Here is an 8,345-nt window from a genome sequence, read left to right on the forward strand (position 1 = left end):
TTAATAAATAAAAAGTTGGTACAATTACAGTTGTAAAATTGTTACAGTTGTAAGAGGAATACAACACTTCGGGAGGTGCAGTTATCATTATCATTGATTATTTTCCTATTACAGCATTTTGTGTTTAATTCCTTACTTATGCACTGATACTGGCTAGTGTATGGATAAGACTCTCACTGAGCTCTGCATGTAGGAAAATGACACTGGAGTTAAATACAATATGGTTTTAAATCTATCAAGTGAAACTCTGACATAAAAGTACTAATTTGCAATACAATGACTACACTTGAATTGTAACACTATGATTACAGACATGTCTTTTTACTGTGTGGGTGAGTTAACTTTCCCTTTTAAAGATTTCACAAGAGAATGTTGTCTTTCATCTGGACCTACTTAGTACTCATTTGCAGTACAATGACTACACTTGTATTGTAACACTAGGATTGCAGGCATGTCCTCTTATCTCTGTGTGGGTGAAAGTTAGCAGAGAAAGTTGTCACATATCTGGTCCTACCTGCTTTTTTCTGGTCTGGGAAAACATACCATAAGCACTGTTGAGGGGGTGGAGGATGATGAGCCCACAGCCCAGGCTAAAACACACCTTTGTCAACCTTTATCTTCTTATTTGGTAATTACTTCGGTAGAACCTGTCAGTATTTTTTTGACAAATTCAGATCCTGCTGGACACAGTGTCTGGTAAAAATACCCACTTAAAAGACATACAAATTTAAGTAAATAAAGTATATATAGTTTTTAAAGTAAGTAAAAATCTTTTCTACACCTCATTTTATTCAATAATACATCTCTTTAAATGAATATAGATTCAGTTACAGAATTAAAAAGCCCTGTCACAGTCATATACACTCTGGTCAAATCCGTAATTAAAATTTTCTCTTACCCAGTCAGATATAATTATTGAGTAAAATAATAATTTTACTCAATTATTATTATTATTATTATTATTATTATTATTATGCCATAAAACTGATCGAACCAAACCATAAGTCCTAGGGATTTGAAACTTTGAGGGTTGGTAGTACTCCATCGGTCTACAATGGCTCAAAGTCTTGTCCCAATCAGCCACACGATGGTGCTACAGAGATCAAAACAGTGATAAAAAAAAATAAATAAATAAAAATTACAAAAACTTTTGTCGGACTCTTACAACACTAGAATCCTTGGCTCAAGGTGAACAAAACAAGTATCTTTTTTACATTTTGGCAGTGAAAAATGTTCTGCTATATTGGATTTCTTGCGAACTTTTGTGAACTAGTCCTAGTCTGTTTGTCCCACTGTAACCAAACCAGTGTCAAAAGATTCTCTGGCATCCCATTATCATTAATTATCAAAAATAAAAAAAGTTGAACTTTTGATTTAACCTCAAGATGGCATGTCAAAACGTTTGAAGTGGGCATGGCCACTTTTACTTAAATGGCTATAACCCTTGAACGGAATGAGATATTTTCACCAAAATTGACATACTTATGTATGGGCCCAATCTGAGGACACATGTAAAAAAAATTACTGAGCAAGACTGTTTTTTGGTGCTATAATGAAAAAAAAAAACATGAAATTGGCTCTAACTACGAAACCATTGGTCCAGTTGACTTGAAAATTTGCATGCACTGTCTTTATCAAAAGTCCAATCGATATTTATGAGGACAGTCGCGTATCTCGAAAAACATTTCCACCATTGGCCAATTAATTTTCAGCAACTATTAGACAAGGTTAACAAAGGCCGATTGGAACAAAACTTGGTGGACTTGCTGACTCTTGGTTCCAGAGGTCTGTGAGAAATTTGAAACTAATCAGCCACTGGGTAGTGCTATCAAGTTTTTCATGCACATAAATGGTTTTATATAGTGCAAGTAATTCATACACTTTGATGGAGCTCCTCGTTCTGAACAACGTTGCCTCAAGAAGCACTGGAGTCTGTCACACTGTTTGTTAAATATTTGCGATTAGTTAAAAACATACTTTTGCAAATTAATCCTAGGTTTTTCACTCAACCAAAATAAAACCAGTGCAGGACAATTGTTTGGACTCCTTAGATCAATAATTATCAAAAAAAAGTTGAATAACAGTTACCTAACAACACCCTAGCAACCAGCTGGACTGTGATATCAACAAGTTAACACCCTAGAAAACAGCTGAGTTTCCTTAGCAACCAACTACCTACAACCTAGAAACCAACTGTTAAAACCAAAGTTTTAATGCTTCAACCTAGCCTTTAGCCTTTTAACCTTTACATGTTTAACAGTTACCAACTAGCAACACCTTAGCATCCAAATTGGTTAGCATAACAACCACCTACAAAACCTTAGCAACAACCTGGAATATCATAGCAGTGTTTTAGCCTTTTAATGCTTTAACCTTTGAACATGTTTCAACGTTTTTAACATTTTAACCTTTACATATTATAAACATATAGCCTTTTAACCTTTCCACGTTTAGCTGTTAAATGTTTTTAACATTTTCCAACCAATAACAACAAAACACTAATATCTTTTAACTTTATCTTATAAACACTAATATCTTTTAAGCCAACATCAAAGTTAGTCCACAAACTTTAGCCTTCTAGTTATTATTAGTATTATTATTATTATTATTATCATCATCATTATTATTACTACTATACTGTGCTCTATAGGCAGTATCTCCCACAGGTGGTATGCTTTACTGTTATTTGCTGTATTTTGCTACTCTTTTCTTCAATGGATTGTCAAAAAGTGCATTTAGTAGACCAGGTAACTGACAGTTCTATTATTCACCACCTTCCAGAAATACATTTACTACTTGGACGCATCTCTTAGTGATATGTGTTGGTTTTGATTCTGCTTCTACATGAGAATCAGAAGTGCTGAAGAATAGCTACTGGATAAGCAGGATAGGCAATTGCCTGTGGCCCAAGGATTAATGGGGGCCGAGATGATGATCACATCAGAAGTCCATGGAAATCCTTATCATCCAGATTTGTGAAATTCCCTCTGATTTACAAGTTACAAGCACATCTCAGCGAACACTCCTAACAGATCCCAATCATGTTAGCACTCTCCTGATTTGGGTAAGTCTAAATCATATCAGACAAGCACCTAGAGGAACTGAAGCTTGGTTTTAGAAATACATAATAATCTTATAACTATTAATAATCTTATAATCCTAAAAATCTTTTAACTATTATTCTTGGTAGAATTTTCTTGATAGTAAAATCTAGTTTTAAACAAATGCCCAGTACTCTTTTGTCCTAGCAAGCCAACAGAAAACTTTTTTTATTTTTTCTCCAGAGCAGCTGTGGATTATTATTGATAGTTTTGAAGCTTTTTGTAACAGGACTCCTGTAGGAATACAGCACTCCAGTAGAGATTAGAGACATTATTTGTTTGTATTAGCCAAGGCCAAGCCAAGTACTTGCTGCATTTAGGACATGTAGGTGTTTTCGTATCCGGTGTTGGTATGCACGCCCGGCAAAGCTTCCTCTTGTTGCCACCAGCTGCGACCTACAATGGTGAAAAGTCTTTGTAGGTGAAATGCCTAATACTCCTAAAATGTTCACGGATGCACATACATGTGCACACATGCACACACATATACCAATAACAAAAAAAGTCACTCACACTTACTTTAGCCGCTGAAAGTGGTGGCTGTCTGGGACGTGTAGTTGGGGGTAACAGGAGCCTCCTCTCAAATTCTTCTCGCCAGGTCAGGTCCTTGGGACTTGTTCTCTGCTCTGGATATGAGGAGTTTATATTAGTGCCTTAGCTTGTGTCTTTGACATGAATTCATGTTGTATATTACCATGACATGTCTGTTTTCAAGTACTCTTTTCAACCATTTATTACTCTATGGGTAAAATTCACCTGAGGACCTTATAAAGTATGTAAATGTGTTGGGTAGATTTTTGTTCTTGTACATGTTCCTCACAGAAAATAAGCTAAGGCCACCAAGCTACCATTAAGTTAAATATGTACCAAACTGTGTTAATTGTGTGTTAATAATAGTTTGTCCATGTTAAAAAACAAGTAATAACTGCATTATTTATTGTTGTATTTACTCTGTCTATGTATAATCCTATGTTATAATCTTAGTTCAATATACATTTACATTATGTTTCAAAAACTACTTCAACTTTTTACTGTATATGTTTCTGTAACTGTAATACATTTTTGTGCATTGTGTATGTACGTTTCAAACAAGTATCTCTGACACATTTTTAGTAAATCTTTTTAGATGGTACTGAAGCATTCCAGTTTATTCCAGTTTAGTGATGTTTTAGGTGATGCAATAGAACACTGAGTCTACAACTCTGACTGAGACAAAGGGGGGCAGTTGGTTCAGTTGTTACAGGTTATTCACATGGAATCTCTTATCAACAATCTGCAGCACAGGTGTGGCCTTTCTCATGAAATTCACCAACAGGGTTGGGGTTAAAATTCAACGCAAGGCTGCATTTATTGGAGCTATATTGTTGTTTGCATGAAATAATTATGCTCAGTTGCTATGAAATATGTACAGTACATTCATGCATTAATTGTACTAATTGTCACTTTTTTCTAAATAAATTAAGAATAATTTATAAATATAATACATTGCAGAATTGATTTCAATGGTGTGGTTTAGTAGTGTAACATAGAGGACTGAAGTTGGAGAAGAGAAAGTAGAACACAAGACAGATGTGGCAGATGGGTGTGACATTCATGTGGACAGCTTGCAGGGCTGGTGTGCCCCTTAATCTATATTGCTATTACTAAGTCCATGTAATTGCTTCTATTTGGACAGATTAAAATATTATACAGAAAAAAGTATAGAAAAAAACAGGAGCAATGTGACAAACTGGTTGAAAACTAAAGAGAAGATGATGGAGAAGAGATACAGAAAATAACCTATCCCCTCCCTAACAATATTGTTTTGTGCAGTTATATACTACTTTTCTTTTATAGCCTATTTTAATTGCTCTGAATTTGATTTATATCAAATTATGATTTATTCTTAAATGGATATGTAACTGCTCAGGTATAAAATTGCAGACAAAGACATACAGTAACGTGTTCCATATAATCGCCCCCAAAAAATTATATTATTATATTAATTATACTACATTATACAAAACTGGATTATTTGTTTGTTTGTTCATGTCTAAAATAATTAGTCTTAAGGTTTAGACATGGGGAAATGAACTTAACTGGCTTTGAAGCCAACATCACAGAAGGTGAGATCATTTTACTCAAACTGCATGGTGAGATAAAATGTTCTGCTGAAATTAATCTGTCACAATCTGTTTTTAAACCTGTTGGTGCACATTTTCTTGAAAAATACATCATCGTAGGATGGTTCATGGGGCAGGCCTTTGTCTTTGCTACATATATAATCAGGGTACTGTAAGTTGAGGAAGAAAGATTAGTGAGCTCAGAAATAGGTTTTTTAGTATGATTCTTGAGAATTCTTCCTCAACATAATCATTTTAATGATTGCAGGGATAGCAAATCTGTAGAACCTGTTCCAGTTCCAAAAGTGGAACTGAGTTGTCTCCAGAGAAAAACCTACACTCTTTTATTCTTGTCAGACAATCTCTACTGAATGTCAGTAATGACTAAGCTTTTTTCTAATTGACAATCTGATCATATATGGTTTGAATGCATATTTTCAGCATGGTATTGAATTACTGTGGGTGAGAGTGGTGTGTTGGTAACCCACAGTTCTGGAGTTTGGAGTTCAATTCTGAGCTCAGGTTACTGTCTTTTTGAAGTTTTGCATATTCTCCCTGTGTCTGTGTGGGTTTCCTTGGAATATGGCAGTTTCCTCCCATCTCCCAAAAAAAAAAAAAAAATTGCCTTAAATTCTGTGTGTGTGTGTGTGTGTATATGTGTGAATGTTAGTTGCTTTCTTAATAGTTTTAGATTTTGCAGATATCCTTTATTTAAATAATAGCAAAATAGCAAATTATAATCAACTCAAAACTTTCTGGTTTCTCATCTGAACTCAGACGTGATAGCTGAGTTGAAGATTGTAAAACGTATTTGAAGTTGCTATGAAGTTGTAAAACGTATTTGCATTGATGTGTATCCTTATCTTATCAGTAACCTGGGAGCTCATATGGTTTTATCACGGTCACATGGTTTTTCGTCCCCCTGCTGCAAGTAGGTATCAAATTATATGCCAGATGTAAACCATTTGATATCAGTTTTTATCTAATTTCTTCAGAGTTCAGTATTTTTATTATTTTGCTTATGAAAGGAGATGGTTGGCACGATGGCTGGAGTTGCAGCCTCACTGTTCTCTGGTTTGATCCTGAGCTCAGGTTACTGTCTGTGTGGAGTTTATATTGAAGTCAATGAATGTCAACTCGAAAACACTGAGCAAGTAAAAGTATTTAACTAATTTAGAAAATCCAAAAGACTGGTACACAAAACAGACCTTTAAGTAGGTTTGACGGCTACATGAGAGGTTTTTAAAATTCAAACACTGGCTGTAATAGGAAAACCGGTTAATGCTAGTACTCACTAATAGCCTAGAATAGTACATAAGTATGCGTTTTGAGACACAACGCCGTTAAGTGGAGTTGGATAGATGGGGAAATTCATCTGTTTTTATTGCTGAACTATGCTAGGCCAGCAGGTCAGGATAGGGAAAAGACTAAAATAACATGTACCCTATTCATTTAAATGTCAAAATATCAGCATACAAAATCTTAGATATTTCTAATACTAATTTGTAATATAAATTTTATTTGTAAATCAAGTGACCCCTAGTTTGGAAACCAAGGATATAATGGAATAACTAGCGCAATGCCTCACCCTTTTAGCTTTTGATGCAGGATCCAACAGGTTTATTATGACAGAAAATCTGAATGTAATAGGAATACAAGCCCATGTTAGCACGGTTATGAGATTAACATCTTCTCACAGTCTTATGACAGGTTTTAGTAAAAACTTCTGCCAATCAACAAAGCAGGCTGTAATTGTGGTTTTATTTATGCAATATGCAGTGGTTTATGGTATGTTCCATGGAATGGGAGTGTCTGTCTTAATGGAATGTGCAAATTACCATTACAGTCTTGTACACTAAATGCAAGAATAATTTTGTCTTAACACATGCATGCCATTTTTATGCCATTGTCACGTGCTATGTTTCCTTTACACATGTGACTGACTAGAGAAGTAAGTGGTTTCTATTTGGTCATTAAAAACCTCATGAAGTTTAATAATACAGTAAACGTTCTAGTGGCAGTGATATATTAGAATCACTCCCACTCCCATGTTTTACAAATGTCATGCTTTAGAAATTTATATCAGTTACAGGATCTTTGTCATGCTGGTCCAAAAAAGGAATGCATCGAATAGTTCTTGTGACTGATGCTTCTATTATTCAATGCCTTTCAAGCATAAATCATCTTGTCTGGACTCATTTGACTCACTTGACTGATTCTTATGAGAATCAGAACTGCACCAGTTTATTAAAAAAATAGTGAGAGCTATTTCCCATCAAACAGAAGAGCTTACATTGGTATTTTTATAACTATTTTTTAAATCAATAGATTATGACTGATTAACAAAATCTGAAACAAAGGTCTGCCAGTTTTTCAACTGCAGAAAATATTTTAGATATATAAATATTAGTCTGTAACTAGTGTATTAACAGATCTGCTTGGTTAGTACAGTTTGTCAAATCATTAAATTAATTATGGCCTGTCTATGTTACATTTATTATATCAATGTGAAGTACAGTCCCCTCCAAAAGTATTGGAACAGCAAGGCCAATTCTTTTGTCGTTGCTAAAAACTGAAGACATTTGGGTTTGAGAACAAAAGATGAACATGAGACAACAGATCAGAATTTCAGCTTTCATTTCCTGATATTTACATGTATGTAGATCTGTTAAACAGCTTAGAACATGGGACCTTTTTTTTTTGAACCCACTCATTTTTCAAGTGAAGAAAAATACAGTAACATAAGACTGACAGATGTTTCTTGTTGCCCAGGTGTGCCCTGCTAGATTGGTTGTTTAAAAAATTAATAGATCTGAATGTCTACTCCTGGTTTGAGCCCTGGGTTTGTAAAGACTGCATTTCTTATTAAAAAAGGATACACCAACATGAAGACCAGATAACTGTCTATGGGAGAAAAGCAAGCCATTTTGAAGCTGAGAAAAGAGGAAAAATCCATCAGAGCCATTGCACAAGCATTGGGCATAGCAATAAAACAATTTGGAATGTCCTGAAAAAGAAAGAAACCACTGGTGTACTAACAACCAGACATGGAACATGACGGCCAAAGAAAACAACAGCAGTTGATGACAGAAACATTGTGAGAGCTGTGAAGAAAAACCCAAAAACAACAGTCAGTGACATC

This window comes from Pangasianodon hypophthalmus, chromosome 23 (genome assembly GCF_027358585.1).
Source record: "Pangasianodon hypophthalmus isolate fPanHyp1 chromosome 23, fPanHyp1.pri, whole genome shotgun sequence".
Classification (NCBI taxonomy): Eukaryota; Metazoa; Chordata; class Actinopteri; order Siluriformes; family Pangasiidae; genus Pangasianodon; species Pangasianodon hypophthalmus.